The sequence below is a fragment of the Mustela erminea genome, chromosome 3, assembly GCF_009829155.1.
Source record: "Mustela erminea isolate mMusErm1 chromosome 3, mMusErm1.Pri, whole genome shotgun sequence".
NCBI lineage: Eukaryota > Metazoa > Chordata > Mammalia > Carnivora > Mustelidae > Mustela > Mustela erminea.
In genome coordinates, this window is record NC_045616.1 from 83,032,725 (window position 1) to 83,042,058 (window position 9,334).

The following is a 9,334-nucleotide window of genomic DNA, read 5'->3' on the forward strand; positions in this document are numbered from 1 at the left end:
TCATAATGTTCCCCGATCCTTTTAATGTCTCCAGAATATAAGCATGTGAAACAGCAAATTTCCTTCTAACCATATAGAATACACACACACACACACACAATTTCTTGTGATTTTGTGACTCATGAGTTATTTCAAAAATCTTGCTTAATTTCCAACTAATTGAGAATTTTCTACCTATCTTATTTTTGATGATTTCTATTTTATTACCGTTGTAACCTAAAACACACACTACATAATTTCAGTCATGTACAATTTGTTGGGAGTTGGCTGTAGCTCCATATAATCTATCTTGGTGAATAATCCATATATATTTGAAAAAAAAAACTGTATTCAACAGTTTTGGAGTACAGTGTTCATAAATGTCAAATAGGTCAAAACATTAGTAGCATTAGAATGATTAATACTGCTCCTGACCTGAAGTGCTCTAGTTCATTTTGTTCACTTTTTTTTTTTCTCCAAATGCTCCCCTGTGGATCATCTTCAAGCTTTGTTTTTGTTACGTTCAGTCTGTCAAGATCTTCAAATTAATTTTTCATTTCTCCTAACAAACACTTTATTTCTACCATTTCTATTTGGTACTTTTTTATAATTTATTACTCTGCTTAAATTCTCAGTCTGTTCACACATTTTCTCCACATTTTCCATTATGCTTTTTCACATATTTATCTTAGTTATTTTGAAGTCCTCATCTGTCTGTAATTCCAATCACCTGAACCACTTTTGTGTCTGCCTCTACTGATGCTTTCCTTTCTTGACCATGTTTCACATTTTCTTTTCTCTTTGTGTGTATTTTTTTTAATTTAATGCTGAATATTGCGTGTAGAAGAACGATGATAAGTAAAGCAGCAGTCTGAAAAACAATCTGAGGGTTTTGAAGGGACGGGGGGTGGGAGGTTGGGGTACCAGGTGGTGGGTATTATAGAGGGCACGGATTGCATGGAGCACGGGGTGTGGTGCAAAAATAATGAATACTGTTATGCTGGAAATAAAAAAACAAACAAACAAACAAACAAACAAAAAACATATGTTTATAAAAAATAAAAAATTTAAAAAAAAATGGAAAAAAAAAAAAGAAAGTGTGCCTCCAACTATTAAAAAAAAAAAAAAAAGTAAAGCAGCAGTATTACAAAAAGTCAAGCTCGTTCCTTTGTCAGGTAGCTTATCTGTGACTGATTGAAATTCGACTTTTATTACAGCTTTCCTAAGATTCAGTTCACCCTTGCCTTCACAAGTAACAGGCTATCCTCTATCATTTCAGGGTTCCTAGAGAGTTTTCTTAACTTTCTCTTCCTGCATCCAGATTTAGGCAAATCAACAAATCTATCTCTACATTCCTGCCCTGCCTGGCCTTTAGCAACCGCCAGCTTATGAAGGAAGACAGTGCCTTAATGTGTCATCTCTAAACTACCTCAAGAGGACAATAAGAATTCAACAGAGAACATTCAGTGAGTCTAGGCAACCCACCAGAAATTTTTTCTTTTTCTGCAATGTTTATTCCTTCTCGATGGAAATGAGGGAGATAATTTACACTTTCCCAAGTAATACCTGAAAATTTTATCATCTAAGACACTGCTTTGCGATCAGTAGACATTATGCATCTATTTATTTATTCCAGTTGAGTGCTAATGTAATTGGAATTGGTAGAGAGAAAGCCGACAGTTGTCAGATCTCATCAATTTACGCTACAGCCCAATTAGGGGTATACAAATAGACAACGCATCCAGAAATTGTAGCACAGATGAACCCACACATCCACATTCTTCCCTGTATAAAAGCCTTTCTCCTATTTTAAAATAAATATACACAGAATATTAGGAGTTCCCTGGGGGTTGAAGCCAGGCACAGTGTATTCTCCTACACACATTCTTCATTTTGATACTAAGACGGAGGTCAGCAAGTTAATTGAAATTTACAATATGCTGATGTGAACATCAATGAAGCCTGACAAGTCTCTAACTTTATTAACTCTTTTGCATCTTTTGTATTTGGTCATTGGCAACATAATTCACTGTTCCTCCTATTTTTCTTGAGAGATCCAGGAAACCAACCTCAAATTTTCTAATAATAATGTTTTAACAAAAGGGTACCATTGTCATTTATTTTTGAAGAGTAACTACTACAGTACACAAGTATTTTAAGGGGGGATGACACTAAAGAGCAGATCCCTTGGTCCTTATCCCAAGAGATTTTGATTTAGGGTACAGGCAAAGCTCAGGACTCAATGTGAAAACTGAAGCAAGCCCTACTGGAAGCAATGCCTTATAGTTAAGTCCCAAATTTACAAATTTATGGAGTCCAAATGATTCATTACACCCTGGTAGGGGATGTTCAAGGTCTTTACCTTCTCTGTTTCCCCTTACATTATTCTGCCCTCAGTACTCCAGCTACCCTATCACTCAATGTCTATAGAACTCCGTGTTCTTTTCTGCCTTTACGCAATGACATCTGCTGTTTCTTCTTCTCAGAACCCCCCATTTTTTTCTCCGACCAACTCTTTCTCATCCCTGGCTCTCAGCTTAAATGTTTCTCTAGTGTGCAGATTAAGTAGGCCTCCTTTCTCTAAACCACCCTCTCACCTCAGTGAGACATTTCTTTTAAAACTTATGCTTCTTCACAGCTATTTTTAGAATTGTAAATATGTATCCATTTTTTAAAGACTATTAACTCACAGACTTTCTCACTAGTGGTATAAATGTAGCACGGATATTAAGCTTCTGGTTATGTTCAAATGTTACATACAGACTCTCAGGGGTTTACCCAAAACAAGCACTCAGTAACTACTCATGGACTGCCTAACACCTACTAAGGGATGCAAAAAGGAGCCATGCCAACCATTAAACCTGTGTCCTTCTACATTGCTTGTTTGGGTTTTTTCTTGTTGTTTTTGTAGTTGTTTTGTCCAGCTATTATTCCTTCTCTTTTGAGAACAGATCCCCCAGTTTGACTCCATCCACATGATTACTGTGGATGCCATCCTGTCGATTTGACTCTACCTGGCCACTGTTGGCTCCGCTGGCCACTGTTGGCTAATCCAAGCACAGAGAACCATAGCTCTTGTACAAGAGTTCAGGATTTGAGTGATTAGGTGAAGTTCATCTGGATAATCCAATATAATCTCATTTCAAGGTCCTTAACCTTAATCACCTCTGCAAAGTCCCCTGTGCCAGAAAAGAGAACATATTCACAGGTTCCAGAGAGAAGTACATAGACATCTTTGAGGACCATCATTCTTCTTGCCACAGTTAATGTCCTTGAAACAAATTCCCTTGTGTACCTCAACTACATCAGGCTGAATTTCTGTAATAAAAAGAGTCCTCTCCAAAAGCCCTCTTGTGTTTTCTGTCTAGATTAGTGGCTATAAAATTTCTAGGTAGAAACCCAGAGGTTTCTTCAATGTCATATGTTCCTAACATACATATCCTGTTATTAACTTAGTCCTACACAATTTACCCCTAAAATAGACTAACTGACCTTTTTTCCCTTTTTTTTGCCAGTGTCCTAGTTTAGTTTAAATTTCTTTCTAGCTGTATTACAACAGCCTTCAGCCTGGATTCCTTGCCTATAATTTCTTCATGTTCCCAGCCACTCTTCTCACTGCTAATAGTGTTATCTTTCACTACAGATCATATAATTACATAATGCTACAAATTTTAAAAAAAAATTCACTTGATGGTTCTTAAGTCTTTAAATTCAGTCCAAAGTTCTGTAAAATGATCTAATTTAACCTATGGTATATTCACTTTTGTTCTGCAGCCTTCTTGTCCCATCCCTCCCACATTCTGAATTACCATAAATACTGGATGACTATTTGTGGGAGAAAATGCTTGTTTCATCCAACATTCATTTATCCCTGCTGATTGTCAGGTACTACGAAGGTAGAAAGTCAAGAAAGTATCCTCTAGGCAAATTTAATAAAAAGTTATGGTATGGAAGGAATTCAAAAAATAGCAGAAAGATGGTATACCATAGAGGACACAGTCAGAATCCTAGGTTGAAGAAGAGTGTGATAATTAGACACATAAAAATTGTTTTTATTAAAATGTATTCATTCCTTGGTTCAAATAACTTCAGAATATTTACTATCCACTATTCCACATTTTTAGGTTACTGTGATTTAAAAAAAAAAAAAAAAAGCTCTTGTCCTTAAAACTTTATATTCTGGTGGAGAATGGATAAAATAGACAATCAATGAAAAACATGCAATTTTAGATAGAGTTACTGTAATGAAGAAAATAAAGCGGGTAAGGGGTTAGTGCAGGTGTGGGCTGGAAGCTGCTTCAAACGGGATTATAGGCGCTGTCTCTGAAGAAGTGATGTTTAGTAATACATCAGAATGATAAAACAAACAAACAAACAAATGAACAAACAAACAACACCATACAATGTGAAAGCCTAAGAGAAGAGAACTCAAAGGTAGAGACTAGCTGTGCAAAAGCCTGGTTTGGGAAATAAACTTGGTTGATTTGACAAAGAGGGACTGGGTCAATGTAGCTACAACAAAGAAAGCAGAAAAAAAATGAAGAGAAGAAAGAAAATACAAATTCATGATAGTCCTGTTCACTGCGACAGTCTGAATAGTATTCTAAGTGCAAAAGGAAGGAATGTGGAGGTTTTCATCAGGAAACATGCAACCTAGTTTGTGTTTTAAAAATCTCACTTGGTCTGCTATGGAGGGAAGAGATTTCAGGAGAATGCTGCAGAGGCTGTAGTAAGAGTGCAGGCAAGAGGGAATTACTGGTTGTGATAAGGAAGGTGACATGAAACAGGAGGAACAAACACTGGATTTGACCCATGTTGTGCACTGAGTGACCAGTCTTAAGGAATGCAGTATAAAGACAAAATGAAAGAGGTCTAAGGACTGAGCCCCAGGTAGCACCCCAGAGTGGCTTAAAACTTGGGCTCTAAGGTAACAAATCAGCCAAAGAGATTAGTAAAATACAGCCAGCCAGGTTAACAGGAGAATCAGGAGAGTGGATTCCCAGAAGCCAAGGGAAGAAAAAGTTGAAAGAAAAAGAAAAAATCTTACCACGTCAAAAGACTCTTAAGCCGCTGCCTTCGGCTCAGGTCATGATCTCAGGGTCCTGGGATCGAGTCCTGCATCGGGTTCTCTGCTCTGCGGGGAGCCTGCTTCCTCCCCTCTCTCTCTCTGCCTACCTCTCTGCCTACTTGTGATCTCTCTGTGTCAAATGAATAAATAAAATCTTTAAAAAAAAAAAAAGACTCTGATAGAAAGCAGAGGAAAAGAGGATGTTAAAAGTCACTATTCCTACTAGGAGTCATTTTACTATCAGGACAAAAACTCTACTGGAGGAGGGGCAAGAGAAAAGTGATGAACCTAAGGGGCCAGCAGGTACAGCCTACTGTCTCACAGGGTTTTCTGTGAAAGGAAATAGGAACATTAAGTAGTTAGGTAAAGGTGGACAGTTTGTTTCTTTTTTAAAATTGATTTCAAGGTATATGTTTTCTTGTGGTAACATTCTGGGTAAGTTTTCTTTAAAAGTCTAGTATTATAGTTAGTAGGCAGCAAACGCTCTAATTAACAAGGGAAGCCTAAATAGGTACCATGACTTTGTTTTCGGTAAGTATGAGTTTAGACTAGTTAGATAAGGTCTCTGAGCTATCATTTCCCTACTTGTATAATGTATATGACAAATTTTATGAAGGGGAAATGTAATCATGGATATAAACCAGAAACACAGTGCCTGAGACATGGTAATCACTCAGTAATTGAGAGGAATTATCATTAGTATTTAGTACATGACTATTAACATCTCCTCGAATCACTAATACGGCCTATTAAGATATAAAAAGCACCAAAGATAACAATTTCTGTCTTGACTTCTTCCCCTTCTCCCTACTTCTTCTTTCAAAGCAGACTCTAATGCCCTTCCCCATTTCAAAGTACAACAGGGGATACAGCCAAGGGACTGGAACAGCTGTGTGCCAAGCCTCACATGGAAACCTAGTGAGTTAATGTCATTTTAAACATGGTTTTCTTATGAGTAAATTAGCTTGCAGATTTGCAAGCTTCCTACCACTAATTACTAGATTAGCTAGAGTTGCCCTGCAGGGAAAGCAGCAATGAGGAAGACAAACACAGCATTCTTATGTGAATGCTCATTTGCATAGTTCATACAACTCTAGGCTTGCAGGAAGACAACCCCCTGCCTCTCCCAGTTAAATCTAATATGACACTTAGAGTTTTACACAAGTATATTAGGCAACAAATTAGCCCAAAGCTGCAATTAATCACAATTCAGAGTCAACTCAAGGGAATAGAGAACCAAACAAATGAATTTAACATTTAGCTCTCCTCTTGACCCATGCATGTTGACCAAGATAATATCCTAACTCAAGAATGCTGGATGAAACTTCCCCAAGAAGTATTGCTAACAAAGCTGTGAATGCACACTTCCACATATATAATCTCTTGAAATCAGTACCTGACTTCAAAGTCAATTCTCATTAACTAACTTCTTGCATGGAATAAATCTGTTCACCAAGACAATCTTGGATGCAAGAAAGGGAAGGATGCCCAATTCAAACAGCTTAAGCAAATGCATTGGCACACTTAAAGGAAAAGTTGGAAGATCAAAAAACTTCAGGATCCAAAGGCTCAATGCATCTTATCAGCAACTGGTCTTCTGCTTCCCCGTCTGAAGGCTCTGCTTTCCTCTCTGTGCCTCATCTTTACTATTAGCAGTCCAAGGAAAGAAAGTGATTCTTTCTTTCTTAAGAGTTTGAAAGCATCTCTAGAAATGAGTCACATGCCCACCCTAAACCAATCACAGTGACCCATAATGCTGATTGGTCAGAGAGGGTCACATGCCTAATACTGACCGCAAGGTGGAAATATCTTCACCTAAACCACACCAACAGAAAACACTGGTGGTTTTGTTTCCCTAGAGAACACTAGAGTGCTGTTACTTCTCTAAGAAGAGTAAGTTGAAGCTAGGAGGGAAAATGTAACAGATGCTCACTGTTACAAATGATTCAACAGCTCGTCATTTCAGTTATATTTGTAAAAATATAAATAATAACTGTAATTATAATAGTATCTGCCTCTTGAGATTATGAATGTTTGCATAAATTAAAGGCTAAAGAACTATGTTTTATTACCATTGCTTTCTCGAAGTTATGCAGTCTTGTTGCTATTGGCCATAATAGCTGATATCACTTTATCATTCCATTGCTATAAATACAAATACATTATGTGTTATAAGCTAACTGTATTATTCTGGTTAGCAAGTGGTTCTTGAAGCATAAGAATTGAAGTGATTCCCAAAGCACACACATCATTATAAGCATTTCTAAAGTTACTCTTGCGGTCACCAAATTAAGGGGAGACAAGTATCTCCCCTTAGATTAGTAAAGAGAACTTTGTTAGAGTAAGAGAAGTTAAACACAAAGATCCATTACCTGTAAAACCTCTGATGATACATCCCACATAGTGGTCAAGTATAGATACTTTATTTTTGAGATACCAGCTGCAAACTTCACCTAGATCACCTTGAGAAAAGTTTACCAATTCCTTACTATTTGAGTGTGCTTAAAACAATTTCATACTTTAAAAAATAATAATTTCAGGGGTACCTGGGTGGCTCAGTGGGTTAAAGCCTCTGCCTTCAGCTCAGGTCATGATCCCAGGGTCCTGGGATCCAGCCCTGCATCGGGCTCTCTTCTCAGCAGGGAGCCTGCTTCCTTCTCTCTCTCTCTGCCTGCCTCTCTGCCTACCTGTGATCTCTATCTGTCAAATAAAATCTTAAAAAATAATAATAATAATTTCATACTTTATTGTGTTCCACAGAGGGAAAAAGCAATAGTCCCAAAACTCCCCCTTCATAATAACATAAAAATTTCCACTATTACTGTTAGTGCTGAAAAAATATCACAAAAGATTTTCATCCTTACTCTAACAATATAAACCCAATAAACTATAAAATCGTAGTTTGTAAAAAAAAAAAAAAAAAAAAAAAAAAAAACCATCAGATAGCTCAGGATGCAAAGAAATCTAAGTGGACTAAGTGCCAAAAAGTTTTAAGATCTTCATAGAGAATAAACAAGTGGAAACTATTAAAAATATATATATATATAAATAAATGCTAGATATTAAAAATTGAGCATTTGAAATAAATTCATTTGGTAGGCTTAGTACCAGACTAGACACAAAATGGAAAAGATGAGAAAAGGTGAGAACTTGAAAGGGAAAAAAAGAAAAAAAAAGAATGAAAGGGAAAAAGTGAGAAATTGAAGACTGGTCAAAACCAAATATCCACATGGAAACACCAAAAGAATGGGAAGGAGGAGTTAAAAATTAGATGTCTATGGGACAGAAACTGTACATAACAGGAAAGGATCAAGAAGTTTGAATGATTATCCAAATGGAATGGCCAGGAGCAATATAGTATTTACATATATTATTTGGAATGCTTATGGAAAGAAGACTTAGCTCTTCCCCCTCATTTATTTATTCAACCACTTATTTTGCTTTTACTTTGCGTTAGGCTCTAATATTACTTTATTAATTTTGTTACTTAAATTTTTCCAGCTTTGGCCATTGTGATCTCTTTCAAGTGTGCTCTTGTGTTATTCTGATAAGCCCTCATCCTTTTGATTTTTGACCATTTTCTTACATTTAACCATTACAGGAAGGTCTCAGCTAATGTTTCATTTTCCTGTCTCTAGCCCTGCAATCAACAATTTCTCTAAGAGACCCAGGTACCTTTTATTAGAGGATGGTATGTAGAAACCAAGATCTGAGCCCTGGCTTTTCTCATTTCTACTGGACTGTTACTGTTTCTAGGCTCCCTTGGTGGACACAGCAAAGACATTTATGTATGGACATTCACCCATATATACATACATATCTATAATTATTCCTCTGTCTCTTCATCTGTATCTATGGCAAGTTAAGCATATGTTGATAATATCTTCTATTCTAATCCAGTACCACATAATTAATTCTAGTCATCCCACCCCCACCCCAATGCCTTGCTTTCTAACTTTGCTATCCAACATGAAAAGCCTATCTCCTATCACCACCCATATCCATTTAATTATTTGTATGACCTCCGATATACATGGCGTTTTTAGAATTGCTAACCTGTATCTCACTGATAAACAACCTTTCTAACTAGAGCACACAGTTCAGTTCATTTTGTCTAGCTCTGTAATTTCTAGTTAAATATCTCTTTTCAAGAATTACTTAATTCCCGTTTCCCCATGTCCCTCAGTAAGATTATGTCACACTTCCATAACATACACACATTCTTTTATCACAGCCAACATTTCATCCCAGGATTTTCTCCAACCTCCTGGATGATTTTTTGTTTAA